General features: G+C 40.6%; 1 protein-coding gene across 8 annotated transcripts in view; it reads right to left on the reverse strand.

Moving 5' to 3' along the window:
• BMPR1B (bone morphogenetic protein receptor type 1B) overlaps positions 1–15331 on the reverse strand; it is a 238069-nt gene that overhangs the window by 145018 nt on the left and 77720 nt on the right. For all 8 annotated transcript variants that reach the window (XM_063423772.1, XM_063423762.1, XM_063423770.1 and 5 more), the window contains one exon: positions 1446–1507. The gene's annotated coding sequence lies outside the window, so the exon portion shown is untranslated. The remainder of the gene's footprint in view (positions 1–1445; positions 1508–15331) is intronic.

Genomic DNA, 15331 nt, shown 5'->3' on the forward strand with positions numbered 1-15331 from the left:
CACAGAAAATTAAGAGCATTTTAACAGTGTTAAAAATTCTTATATACCATGTTCCTATATAAATAAAGATTAAGATAGAAAAGTTTATACTTAATTCATTTGTTTAGTTTATAATGTTTGGAAGACAACATAGCTTTTTAATTTTTTTAATACCTCTATGCAACTTACTGGGATTTCAAGGTTAGCCCATCCATTTTTATAAGAAAAGGCTACAACTTTATTTTAAACTTATCAGGCATTCATTCTTTTTCCTTTCAAAATCTAGGTATAAGTAACAAAGCACCAGAGTCTTAAAAATTTTCTAACACCAAATGCAAATTAAGTCGTGAAATTGTTCTAGGAAAAGTTCCAAGAATGTAAACCCAAAGGAACTTCAACACAATTTCTCAGCTTCAGGCTCTTTATGATACTGAGGCAAGGTAACAGAATCTGGTGCAGTCAGGAAGCGCTGTTTGCGTATGGAAAAATGTTTAGTTCTCCAATTTCAACAACTTCCTTTATTGTGTTTATAAGCTGTAAGATGAAATAGATGTATACAAAAAGGAAGAAACTGAAAGGATGGCAAGGGCTCTGTAGATTAAAGAGCTCACGAAGTTTTCAGTGGCCTGGTAAAGTGGAGTTTGAGTTCATAACATAAAGGACATCATAGGTTTTGTAAGTATCTATCAAATTTCTGTGTTACTCCGTCCTTTACTTGAAGTCCAGTCAACTGCTTACCTGCATTGTCTCAGGCTGCATTAGAAGTAAAAAAACACAACTGCCCCATTATGTGATAAGGTATAACTGCTCATATTTTGTTTTCATGTCAGCTCTGACTATAAGGTTTTACAACACCATCTACAGCAAAGTGGGATTTTTCCCATTATGAACAGAGTAATTATTTAATCTTTCAACAATACTCCTGAAAAGACTCAAATCCTTTTTTCTTAAGCACTAGGCAGGAGTTTTAGCAGATTGTTTAAACAAAGAGCTGATGACTTTTTGCTCTGCGGATCACCTCTTGTTTACCCCAGGGGAGACATCAGTCAAAGAACAACAACTTAACTTGCTAGGTATGCTATTATTTAGCAACAACCCCAAGGGGACTAGGGGCATTTCTTGAACATGAAGTTTAGGTCTCCCTATGGGGATCTGAAAATGTAAGACGGACAGTGACAAGTAGCCAGCACAGGAGTCATGCTACCAACACCTGGTGTCTGTGTGACCATTACCTCCAGCCACTTTTTCAACTGGCTCCCACTTTTCTGTCAGATGACAATCCTTTACAAATCCCTTCTTGACATCTGTCTTTCTCAAATATCCTGCTTGTATCACTGTGAGCATCTCACGTGATTTTTCTTCAGCTTTTTATGGTGTAATATGTGAAGAGTGAACACTTCTGTGTTTACTTTATGATTAACAGCAATGGTCTTTATAAAAAGAAAATTAGTTAACTCAACTCTTACCTGTAGAATTCTTAACTTTCAAGAAGTATTCGTGTCTCACAGTTTAAGTAAGATGATATAATCTACAACAAAGCAGAAAAATATATCAATTACATATGATATTTAACACTAGTATTAGAGCTCAGTCACACTTGAGCAAACTGACAGATAAAATTATAACTATTTTCATGGTGTGGCACATATTTGATGCATCACATATCAAGCAGCAATTGTACAATATTGTATATACTTACTAATAAAAACTACCTCTTTCCTTTCCCAATGTTCCTGCTGAGACATGGAGATGTAAGAGTTTTATCTACCTCCATTGTGTTACTCCTAACACTCATGCTGTGGTTAGATAGATTAAATAATTAAGGTCCTGCTGACATGGTATTTCTTGTCAATAAACATCCCAATCAATTGAATTAGGTGCTTTAGGAAGAGGTGCATGACTGGGCCGAGATGCACTCAACTCCCCTCAAATTCTAATGAGTTCTTCAGTAAAAACACGCAAAAAAAACCCCATACTCCCTAAAAGTAAGGATCTGATTACATCCCACTGCAGCCTAATTATAAATTAACACCCTGAACTGCAGCTAAACAAAATACTGTGAGCTGGAGTTTCTCCTGACCAAAAAGGCTCCCTATCCAAGAAGCAGCAGCCACACTGCAAAAACATTCCAGTCAAAACAGCCTACATTAGTATGCACCATCCCACTGAGGGCAGAACCTATGGGCTCTAACCCTTCAAACAAGTTGCTGAAAATGCCATAGGTATCACAGCCAGTTACATCTACTGCTCTTTAATCTGCATCTACTGCCAGACTTGGGCCAAGTTTTTCATTTATTGTTCACTAAGGGCTCTTTGCTGACTTGATTTTACAGAGGCTGACAGATTCAGACCAAGAAGTTTTGTTGTAAGAAATGGTCTATGTGAACATCTGCAGAACTCAAATAAGTTTTTCTTTCCTGGTTTGAGGTTTTGTTTTGTTGTGTTTTGTTCTTCTTTGTCAACTAACCTACCTAGGGCCAGAGTAAGCTGCCTCTGTTCTAGGAGAATTTGCTGATATAACCATCACAAAAAATTTATGCCTAGGCTACCTAAACAGCCCTGAGAAGCCAGAAGAAGAGAACAGCAGCAACACTATTTCACTGCTCAAATATCTGAAGACCAGTGTTGAGCCTTTGTTCTCTGTGCTGGTTCTCCAAAGCTGGACAGGCAACCACAAGCCTCAAATTACACTTCATTGATCCAGGGAAGCTGAGGAGGTGTTCAGTTTCAGTTCTGCAACCTGCAGGTTGACCTGCCTGTTTGTTGGCCTAAACAATGAGATTTCAGGAAACGAGGCATTTGCACTTTGTCCAAGCCATGTTTTCATAGAGGGGGATCTCTGCCTCAGAGGTATGGTTGGTATGGGAGGAAAGCGTAACATCTGGACCCAGGCTCTTGCACTGCACTCCTCTTCACTGAGAGGGCTTCTGCTTCAAATTCAATATGACCAAAATCAAACACAAACCTGGAAATGGGAGGTGGTCTCAACTAGCTCAGATTCTTTGAGCATAATGTTTTTGTTGCCGCTGGTAAATTGGAGGATATATTTATAAAGAAACAGGGAGATTGCAATAGTTTGTTCAGTAATACTTTACAAACATATATTCCCACATTTGGAAGATTTCATACAGTCCATCAATACAAAACCAAATCCTAATAATTTGCAATATAAAATATATAGTTTATGTGGAAATTTGAAAAATTCACATAACACAACATTAGTAAGATCCACAGCAATAGAGTGCCAGCAGTTAAATGTAGAAATAACCTATATGATAAAAAAATTCTTCCATTTCTCTATAAAATACCTAAAATTTTCCACACAAACTTTCCATTCTAAATGACAGATTAAAATTGCTCAAATGTGCAATGCAAGAATTCTAAATTCAGACTCCGGCAAAGACCTTTGTTTCTATCGTGCCATGAAAACAGTTCCAAAAAGATGCTCATAAACGACCTAGCTTAACCCCCCCACCCACCACCCAAAAAACCTCATACAACAGGAATAAATGACACACAAGACATTTCTGAGAAACAATGTTCACTTCTCTCCTGAAAGTAAGAAACACTATCCCATTGTGTTCATATATAGAAATAGAAGCCTAGAGTTTCATTTATTTGCTTGCAACCATAAAAGAATTATAATCCTATGTCTAACTCAATCTGCTGCAGTACTTTTGTATCAGCTTATCTTCCTTTTAAAGTCTGCATAACTTTAAAGTACTGTTGGACTGAAGCCTTGCCTTATGCCTCCAAGCAACATTTTATTATTTATTCTGACTAATAGATTTGTCCGATTCCTTGTCCACGTTCAGAAGGCACCTTCTGTTTGGAAAGAAAATCTAGTACTTCTGGACTTCAGGTGGAAAATACCACTAGAGCCAAGCAAAGACTTTTTTTTTAAACAGCCTAACACACCTTTTTTTGTGTGGTTTTGTTTGTTTTAACAAGGCCTCTTAATTTTGCTTTCATTTAAATGAAAATATCTATGAAATTCATTTTCATAACCCAGCAGGCACCTCTTGGCAATAGGCAATTCAGCAACATATGAAAAAATGCCTTTGTGGCACAAGTTTATGCAAGTGCTCCATTGCAATAAACCAGGATCCTCAAAAGAACAAAGAGGACAGCATTTCATCACATTAGTTTACTTACTGTCTATTGCAAACACAGAGGACAGCTCTCCACAATATAAAACCACTGGTGCGAGCTCAGTTCAGAAATTTTTCGTACTCAGAGAGTACCTGAGATGTGCTGCAGTAATTTGTTGCTGAGATCCAGCTGTATGTCCCACTAATAATAGATGGACCATACAAAGTTTCCTATTCTTAGGTACCAGATAGCCTTTTACTGTACAATAATGTCTTGGCTTAGTTTTCCCTTGTACTTCACAGCACAAGAAAAAGAGACAGTAGAAAACAGAACAACTAGAAACCCAGCTGAGACAGTTCCTTCAAAACTAGCAACACAAAATATTAGGTTTCACCTTCTTATCTAGAATATGTAAATGTTTCAGATTCTGATCTCAGGCTGACTTCCACGAGAAGAGCCCTGTGCTGCCTGGGGAGCTGCCGCTGTCCATCTGCTTTACACTGACACAAGACTGCAATCAGATCTGGGTCATCTCACCTTTGAGTCTGCCACACATAAATTAACGGATCACACACCAAAGTGGTTGTGCTACTGCAATATAATTTACAGGCAAAAAATATTTTTAGCCTTTTCCTTTCCACCCACTAATGTGAAAACACTGATTTATCTACATAAATGAAAGAGGAATTTCTTTACATTTGCTCTTTCCAGGGGAACACCCATGCAGTATGTTTACCCACATGTCTACGGAAAATAGAAAAAATATACCCATAGTATATAAAACATACTACATAAAATACCAGAGAATTTTAATAGCTAATAAGCTGTTAAAATGCAGAGAATATATTTTTTACTATTCAAATATTACAAATATGTGCACCCAACACTGTAGAATCATAGAACATTTTGAGTACAAAGGTATCTTTTAAAGGTTATTTAGTCCAACCTCCCTGTATTAAAGGCTTTATTGCAGTCACATGAATATGCACTGCCTAATAATCACTTTGGTGGGTTTATACGTGTTACTATTTGTGAAATGCCTGTGTACATCCTCCCAGATGACAGAAGGATTTAAAAAAGCAGCCACCAGAAAATGCATGAACAGTGTGATGTGCCAAGCTTGCTAGTAGCCCCTGCACTATTCCCTCATGCTTGTAACCACAAGTGACTGGTATACTGGGTACGCTGGCAGGGAGCTGTGCTCTCTTCACTCAAATCAAGCAAGTCCCAGTGGAAAGAACAATACTGTATTCCACCAACTCAACACGGAGTTTGGGGCTGACTTTGAATAAACTTCAACAAGGTGTTCATGGCTGAGAAATAACAGCAGGGGATCCCTGAAAGTTTCAGACTAATTGGCAGCTGCCTTTCTATGTCAGAAAAAAAAAATTAAAATGCAAAACCTGACCCTTGTTGTTCTGACTACAAAACAAGTCACATTCCAGAACTCCAAAGCTGCACCTCAACCAAAACATGATATCCTAAACATAGCTGCAAGACAAAAAGCATGAAAAAAAGACAGAAATGCTGGACTCAAGCTTGAACGACACATTCCATCTTATGTTCACAACTCCAAGTCACTGCAAACATCAGCTCATCCACATGTACACAACTCAGGTACATTTCTTATGTCCTCTACCATTGTTTTCTTAGTCACAAGAAGCACAAAAGAAATAAAGTACCGCATATGGAACCAATCTTTCTGTTCAGTTTACAGAATCAGTATTCTTTCTCATCTCTCCTTCTGTAAGTTAGATTTACAACACAGAATGTGGCAAAAGACAGGACATGACAAGTTGGTGGAAGCAAGAGACACCTCCCATGTGGGTCCCTGTTTTAAAGGACTTATACCGGAGGGACTCAGGTCTGTAGCATAGATTTACTGTATTCCATGACTGCAGCTGTGTAGTTCTTAACTAGGCAAGTGTCAAGCAACTGGACCAGCAGGATGTCCTTATTTTCAGTGTCTTAGAGAAGGTTGGCTACAAGCAAACATCATTGTAATGCCACCAAACTAAATGGAGGATGCTTAGAATGGTCTTTATTAAATGTCAGCTGAGACAATGAATCCCACCACTCAAAGATCATCATGAACATCGGTTATGCTTCTGCTGTGTCTGACAGATGTGCTCCGCAAAATTCTGCAGTTCTGGGCCACTTGGTGCCATCTGGTTACATCAATAGCAGGAACTATCAGGGTTTTGGGCAAATCACTCATGGGGACAAAAATCCAATAGCCCTCCACGCACAGGCAGAATTCCCTAATTTGGGAAGTCTTTTTTTGACTTGCAAAGAGTACTTTGCATGCTCTGAGCACAGCCATGGTGTAAGCTTCCTAGGAGGGGCAGGAGGTTTTCAGGCTCTTCTAGTTGTGTTGATGTACCCCAGGTGACAAAGAACAAACTTGGTTCCATGTGTATTTCCTGCATTAAACTTGCACAGAGGAGCAAGCCCAACAGGGAAACCAGGGGAAACGGGGCAGCAGTGAAAGCAACAGTTTACTTGCTCCCGTCAAAAGAGAGGCAGATTTTCGGACAGAGCACTGGCTGCAAAGCCAAGCTTCGTATTACAAGTGAGGGAACTGCTTCCTGTTGTTTGATCTGCCCACTTTAGTAAAAGAGCACTTGCTAAATGCGGCATCAAAGGCATTCTAATTGTCATCATTACTTCCACCTGTCCCCTGAAACACAACTCCAAATACCATCTAAAACCTCAGCCTCAGAGTGGCAATGGTATGTGCTTCTGGTCTAATGCTACAACATGAGCAGTCTCGGTCACATCTTGAGGATTATTCTGCATGAGACACTGTTCTGACGTAGAACTAAAAGGTTGGCACCCCGTCCCCTACTTAATACATTTGCTCTCTATGACCTATCAAGATCAGCTGTTCAAACTTCCTATTCAAAGAAGAATTTTAACCAGACTGTTTTTGAGGAGTTAGGTTTTGTTTTGAACAGAGTAACATAAGCTCTTCATAGGAAATGAATGTCTATAATCATTGCTGCTCCTACTGAATAAATTCAGAAAAGTAAGTGAACATCCAAGCAAACAAAACAATGCAGTGAAAGTGAAATTGCCTGGAAAATCGTAATACAGCCATATAATCGTAAAACTTTTACCAACTGTTCCAATAACTTCTGAATTACTCTAAAAGTTAAATAGAAATACACTAATGTATCTAACTGCATAAATTTTTGCTTCCATAAATCTCCATCTCTAGTAAAGCCCATAAATTACCTGCATCATTAAACCTCAGCAAGCCTGGCAGTGAACATAAAATTTGACTGCCTACACATCAAAAATCATGACAAAAAACCCCCTGTAACAGTCTGAAGCAATCTAGATAAACTGTTTCAAATAAACTTCCAAATCTGAAAACCGGCAGGATCACACTTACTTGAAAATGCCTGGATCTTTATATTCTGGCTTAATCCAGAAGAACACAGTCCAGTTTTTCAAGCCTGGCAAACAAGAGCTCCCCAGGGCAGCCTGGGAAAACTTGTGGAGCTGCTCTGCTTGCAGGGATTTTGCAGGGGAACAAACTGTGTGTGGACTGCCAGCTAAACTCTGAGTGGGCAGCACATCATGCAGGACAGGGAAGGTGACTAACTGGCAGAGGACACGAGAGCTTTCAAGAGGAGGGAAAATTCACGGCAGATGAACATCTGTTCTGCTCCCTTATTTCGCTCTGCTCTTGCCCATTAGTGGAAAATATCAAACTAACAAGGCAGTGCAATCTATCACCAGGAAATTGTAACATGCTTTTCCCTGTCAAAATAAGGCCACATTTTATTTCTGTGATACACCACAGCAACAACACATTAGTCAACGTGCAAAATCCTAACAATACTAATTCAAAAATAACACAAGCCACGTGTTGGCTGGTGTTCCCTGTAGTCTTTGTGTAAAAAAGAAGTTGGAAAACATGTAGACATGACAAAGCTGCAAGATTTCAGGCTCCAGCCATATTCATACACAGACTTCACGAGAAGCTGGAGCCAATGGTTTTGCAATCCAACCATGGAGCAGCCTTTTACACCTTCCTCTCTGGGCTCTTGCCTAAATATAACAATCTTGAAAAACTGACACCTTGCTTTATGACTCTCTGAAGTGTTTAGAGTTTGGGAAGTTACATCTGGAAGTACACTATGACATGCTCTTCTGGATCTAGAGAAAAAGCAGTAACCAAAAGCAGAGACCATTATGGACCAGTTTGGGATGGGCAAGGTACTCAAAATACAGCATTGGGTCTAAATCCAACCACTGAGTCCTGCCTGGCTTTTTCCACTTTTTTCCATTTGAAAGGATTCACATGAATTGAAGCCCTATTCTTAAGTTCACCCCTTCCCATTCAATGCAAACATTTATTTTCTGTGTTTTCCTCTCTACAAGTGTTAACCACAGCAATGTGAAATAGAAATTTCTTATGAAATTGAAGTGCAACACTGCAGACTGTGAGCATCAAAAACTGAACACTTCCTTCCTTCTTTAATAATTACACTGAAAAGAACTTACCTTGGCAGAGTCTTCAAAACTCTACTATTAATTTTCAAATATTTTTTAGTGATGAAGCCTGTTTCAATCTAGAATTGTTTCTATTCAACTTCTTCCATCTTCCTGAGACTTTTCATCCTCAGACCTAACTTAATAAGAACCCCAAACTCCTCCATTAGGAAGTTTCTTTCATATGTTTCTTACTGGCATACAATCAGTAAGGTGTCTTTTTTCTTTAAAAAAAAGCCAGAGGATGATGTTGTTATGTTACAAGCTTATCTGGTCTTTGTTTCTTCAGTGCTCTAATCTTTAAGTGTGGTTTACTAAGGAGATGAATTTTTACTCTGTGTTTCTTGAGGGGAAAAAATAATTTGCTCTTATATATCCTTCAGTTTTATTTCCCTGTTTCAACATTTAGCATCTTGAACAAGAATACATATTATTCAGTCCTCATCACTGCTAAAAAACCCAAGATATGCTGTGCCTGTTGTTATGCATCCTTCTACCACTTTTAAAATTACTATGCAATAACATGCTGAGGTTTTACACTTGCACTGAAATAACTTATACAGAAAAACAGGCCAAGCTACATTATGTGTCATTATGTGCTTCTTAGAAGGTTTTTTCTAAGTGGCAACGTTTGAGCAGGACACCCTTGCCCTTATAGCCACATTAAAATGAGCTGGATTTGTCCTGAGGCTACCAGAGGTCACTTTGCACTTCAACAGCAACCTGCAAGTGCCTGGGACAGCACCTGGGATATAAATTGTCTCTGCAGTCAGGCACAGTGGAATTAAGGCTGCTGCCTTCGAGCACCCTGCCTCTGAGCTGCCATCACCTGCTACAGGCTGCAGCAGCTACCTGGGTCTTTAATGTAATGGCAAAAAGGTCCTGAACACGTTATTCTAGATCTAATGATCCAGAATCACTAGTGAGTTTAAGAGATCCCTTCAGCAGTGCTCATATACAAGCTGACATGTAGACAATGAGTGTCAAATTTCCCCACAAAAATATTTAAATCACGGCTAAAATATTTTTTTAAAAATCATGGCTTTTTTAGCAACTTTACACAACTGAAAGCAAGAAAAAATAATTTTATGCCACAATTCCTGAAAGGAAACAGAAACTACCTTGATGATGAAACTTTTGTTTTAATTAATTTATTTTAATTATTAGGGCCCACATGGAAGCCCTTTACACAGGCACTGAGTAGGTACAGAGGGGGATTAGACACTGGCATTAGATTAGAACTCGTTTTTCCTTCGAAGGAGGCACTTCTGGAACAAGAGCTTGTAGCATTTTGCAGAGCTCCCTGCTGTATTCAGGAAGGAAGTAATATCTAATTAAACTAGACAGAACAGATGCTTCATCATTTTAGCTGGAAAAGCCAGCAAGGGAGCTAGCACAGGGACAGCCAACTGCAGCTTCCCAGCTCGCCAGCAGCCTGTAAAGCTGCTACTGGGGGGCCTTGGCATTGTATTCAAAGCCATTTTTAAGAGCCAATATCGTAAGCTGTGCAAGATATGATGTACAGGGAGCCCCATAAAATCCTTTAATAGAAACAGCAGGCTTGTGTTGGAAAAGGTTTCAAGGAGCTGTGCAGTATAAAGATTTCAGCCCCATAAGACACCAGGGCCTGAGTGCACAGGCTCCCATAGCCCCAGACCTCACAAACTTTTGGGATGTTGTTTTCTGTAAAAAGGTTTGCATCATCCTCATAGAGCAAACATTGATCTGATGACGACAGAACACTTTTTTCCCTGCTGCTCTGCTGCGTTAAACCATCAGAGACAAGGTGAGATGGCTATCCAGCTAAAAGCCCAGCAGGAAGACAGGCCTGACGAGCAAGCTGAATGTGCTGCGTGGGCAACATGAATCTTACAGGGACTGCTGCTGGGACAGTACCATTTACTGTCCCTGTGATGAGTTATCCTTAGATAAAGCACTATCAGTTTCAACTCCCTGTAGGTGGAAGGCAGTCCAAGGCTGTCTCAAGGAGGAGCATAACACTGAGGGTCTTTCTACCTCTTCTTTCCTTCATTATGAACAAATGTAATGACCCTTCTCTTCAAGCAAATCCTTGCAGATTTCTGCCAGCATCACCTGCAATGCCAAGTATTTGCCATTGCCAAAGTGAGGGGGAGGCAGGATCTTCATTCTGAGGAGCATTTCAGAAGTATGAATGGGGATGAATCCAGCAGCTCTGCCTGTGGTTATCAAGCACCTCTGACTCTCACTTTGCTCCTGTGCCCTTGAGCCCCAGTGATGTGGGATGCAGCTGCTCTGCCGTACAGGGATGTGCTGGTCAGCTACACTGCATAATCAGTATACCAGCCTGGAAAATTGGCTGCAGGACCACAAGGAACACCAAGGAACTTCTGTTTCAAGGAGCCTCATTAGAAAACAGAGATTCCATGGATATGTAGGACTCTTATGATGCTTTACCTACCATGTCACCCAAAACTCCCTTATAAAACTCATCAGCACAGCATCACTGGCAGAATGGGACTACAACCAAAATACATTTTTTACCTGTTTACTGAAGTTCTTCCTGGTTTCTCCAAGTGTCATGGGTTGACATTAGACAAAATGCCAATGCACCCATGAGGGTATATTTTACCCAATGAACTACTGTGAGATGTGGTCAAGAACAGAGCAGAGCAGGCCTAATACTTGAAACAGACAGACAATTTATTATACTACATAACAATGGACAATAGAAAAGGAAAGAAAAACCCAGCCACCCAAAAGCAGAAGAGAAAACCTCCCAAAACACTGCTTCTCCTCCCCCCAATTTCCATTCCATACATGCTCACTCAGTTGACTCCAGCACATTACCTTCATCTACTTGCTTAATCCCTCAACAACCCTGGGTTCCTAATCCAAATCATCATCCTTTAAAATTCAGACAATCCACATTCCATCCAGGACGAGAGGAGTCTCTCTCGCACCACAGACCCCCCCCCCCCCACAGGAAACACAGGTCCACCATCCCGTGTTCCCACGTCACCCATGGCACTGCCTGGAAGGGTCTGCCAGGGTGACACCCTCCTTTCCATGTCCAGCACTCTCACTGCCGTCCATGGACCTGCACTGCAACAGGGCTCTTTTTAAGGATGTTTTGGCCAAGTACCAAAAACCAGCCATCTTCTCATTTTGGGACTCAGGTCCCCCCCATTTACCCCTGGGGCCGGGGGCTCCAAGAAGCAGGCCAGAATGTCTCTGGGTTTGAGCCAAAAACATCCACCCAAACACAGTCTTATTTATAGTCAGGAGGGTCCAGGGTCCGTCTATGGCTATCATTATGCGGGAAAAGTCCGGCCTAATAGGCCACTCCTCTTCATTCTGGCAATCGAAGGGGCTTCTTTCCATCTCACATTACCCTCTCGGTCCCAGGCTGTCCTCTCTCTCTCTTCTAAAACCACCAACTATGAGAATTCAGCGTCCAGGGATAACTCTCTTCTGCCTTAGAAAGAGTTAAAAGCTTTATCTCCCACCACCAAGGTCAGGCACAGGCGATCGCAGACACTGCAGTTCTCACAAGCAGCTCCAGCTCGGCACCTTCTCTCTGTGGGGGGAGGAGAGAGACGGGACCGGGGGGGGGGGGGGGGAAGGGGGGGGAACGGGATGGGACAGGGAGGGGGACGGAAGGCACCTCCAAAGTTCTCCCTCCACCCCTCCATTCTAGATGGAAGCTGGACCAGCTCCACTCCAGCTCCCTCTGTTCCCCACCCCGAGGCCCACCTTGCTCAGCCAGGCCCACCTTGCTCCCCTCCCCCACCCGGCCTAGCCAGGCCCAGGCAGGGGAGAGGAGAAGACGCTCCCTCTCCGAAAGCAGGGCAGGGAAAGAGAGAGTCCTGCTGGGAAATCCGGCTTTTAACCCCTCGTGTCCTCAGAGGCGTGTCCAACCTCTTAGTGGCCAACAAAGGTGCCAATACTCAGACCTAAGGACTGATTGGTTTGACCACTACTTCCAAAAAAACTCACTTCCCTTCAAACCACGACACCAAGCTACTCAGTCACCACAACCACCAGAGGGGAACACAGCAGTGGCTCTAAGTGGGTCAAGAGAAGAACACCACCAAAAATAAGTCCTCACACACTGGATCTCGAAAACCCCTGATCTTTCACATCTAAATAGGAACATCAATTAACATCATTCAAAGGGATGACCTTAAAAATTGCAAGCATCAAAAATCAGAATATGGACCACCCTCAGTTGTACATTGTATCTTTGTTTCTAAAAATTGTGGGAAATCTGGACCATCAAAAACACTGCTTCAACTGAAGTATTTTTGATATTCATGTACAGTAATTGTACTTTCACTCATGTTTTGAAGGATTAAAAGCATTAACGTTGTCATTAGGGGGATCTCATCTGTTTAAAGCCAGAAATAATCAGAATCCAGGGAGGAAGTGAAGGAGGGTGTGGAGGGAAAAATACTAATTCAGTCACCTTTTCTTGATGCTTGTTTTGTGCATAATGACTAACACGTTTTCCATCCAAAATACAATTTCACATTGGAAAAAGAAAGGATGTCTTCAGAAAACAGTGTATGACTTTTTCATGATCGAGTATCTGGTTTATATTTGGAAAATACAGGAAATACATTCTCCTAATCAGCCCTTTTACCTACTGCCAAAAAAATGAGAGTGCAGCTTTATAGCCAAAGAAAGCTGTTATCTGCTACTTTTATAATTCATTCCAAACCCCTACATTAATGCAATATTGCAAACGAGCACTTAAATGCAGAAAAACCAAAAAAACACAAATAGTCCCTCTGGCCTGTGCATACATCCTACAGACTTCCTATTGTGGACTGTTTTTACATTGATTGTTCCCAGTGCTATTTAATCTTACTAAAGCTCAAAAGTAAATCTTATATAAAACCACACATACAATATGTAGGAAATATCATCTCTCCCTAGCAAATTCTCTAAGAAAATATACATTTAAAATTTCTGCTGGCATACAGTATCATTCCATTCACACCCTTTCTGCTTACAAAATTCAATGTTATCATATATTCCAGCTACTTAAAGTGCATTCTCATTTTCCAACCCCCTTTTTTCCCTACCAACATAAAATATCCATTTGTCCTGGAGAACAGGTCATGCACCTTACTTAATGCACAATCACTACACAGGTGGCTTACGTCTGTGTAATTAATAATAAAAAAACCCTACATATCAAATCTATTTCATATACACCAAACAAGTTCACAGTTCATCAACACAAGGTAAATTCACAATATTTAGAGTGCTTCAGATTCACTACCCATATGGCCAGCCCTACAAAACATGACTCGTTAGACACCAGCTACCAAACATAGATGCTTGCCATGCAACTGGAACAAACATTTTATCAGAACTGGTAAGAGATAAAGCCCATAGAATCTTTAACACTGTTAAGTGACAGATGATTGATCCAGTTCCATGTTCTCTGGCAGGCAGGGAGGAATCCCCCAAGGGAGAGAGACATTCATAAAGATGCAAGGAACATTTTCATTCAGACTTAAAGCAGGCAAGATCAAAAGAACATTCAAAATTTATAATTTGGAGGAACAGAAATTAGAAATAACCCCAGGTTTGAAAAATATGACGTGTTGTAATGAAAATATGGCACAAAAGTCAATGTATTGAGACAAGGCAGAAAACGCTCACTTCCTAAGACAGGGCACCTGAACAAGCATTTATTATCCTGACCCAAGAACAACCAAAGAGTTCCAAAATTTATATGCTAATGTACCTCACTTCAAAGATTTCCTTAAGCTGCATCAGAAAGCAAAATTTCCATGCCTAGAAATTTAGTACTGAAGAAAAAGGGCCTAACAAACTGTCATGCTGTCAAAAGGAAAACACATTGTGAAGTGTTCAAATATGCAAACTTAATTTTTCTTGAAATAGACTATTGTCATTTTCTGTAATTGCAAAGCCTGTACCCACCTGAACTTTGTTCCCACACAACATGGTAAAAATTTCTGTTTCCCAAGATACTCCTTGACAGCCACTACTACCTCTTCTAAATTACTCTGTGTTACCGGGTGCTTGCAAATCAGGAATTTGATCTTCTGGCACCTGGCAAAAGAGAGACACAGCTGAAGCCTTACAGGTCCTGTGGCAATATGGGTTACTGGCAGAAGGCTTGGGTCAGCTGCTAGGGCTGTTCAGAAGGTCAAATGAAAGAGGATTTTAAAAGTGAATAGAATAAAATGAGAGAATCAACTTCACTGACTACACCAACTTCTGTAGGATTGCTACAGCTGTGGAAAATTAGAATGTTTAGGGGGAAAGAAGCATGTAAATTGGAGAGAAGTTTAATTGGCTGTGGAAAGGAGGAAGGGTGTTTCATGTTACAGTTACAGCTTCTTCCGTCCCCCAGCTGATCAAGATGCAGATGACGAGGAGGACACACGGGCCAGGATGTAGGGGCCTGATTTCATTTCTGTGCAGGAAACACAGGAATGAGTGTTAGACATCCAGGGCAGGGACAACAAACACTCTTGATTCTCTCGACTTCAGTGTGGGGCTTAGACGAGTTATGGTAAGTCTAATAATAGTGAAGCTAAAGATAAGAAAAAGATCATGCTTAGTAATGCTACAGTCTTTTTCAAGGGTATTGGGCACAGAGGTTATCAACATTACAAGATGGATATGATCTAACAATAACATTAAGGCATTAAGTTTCTAACTCACAGTTACATAAAGACAGAAGTGGCCATTCTCATCACACAGTGATAGTTTTTGATTGTACACTGTCCCAGAA

This window comes from Prinia subflava, chromosome Z (genome assembly GCF_021018805.1).
Source record: "Prinia subflava isolate CZ2003 ecotype Zambia chromosome Z, Cam_Psub_1.2, whole genome shotgun sequence".
NCBI lineage: Eukaryota > Metazoa > Chordata > Aves > Passeriformes > Cisticolidae > Prinia > Prinia subflava.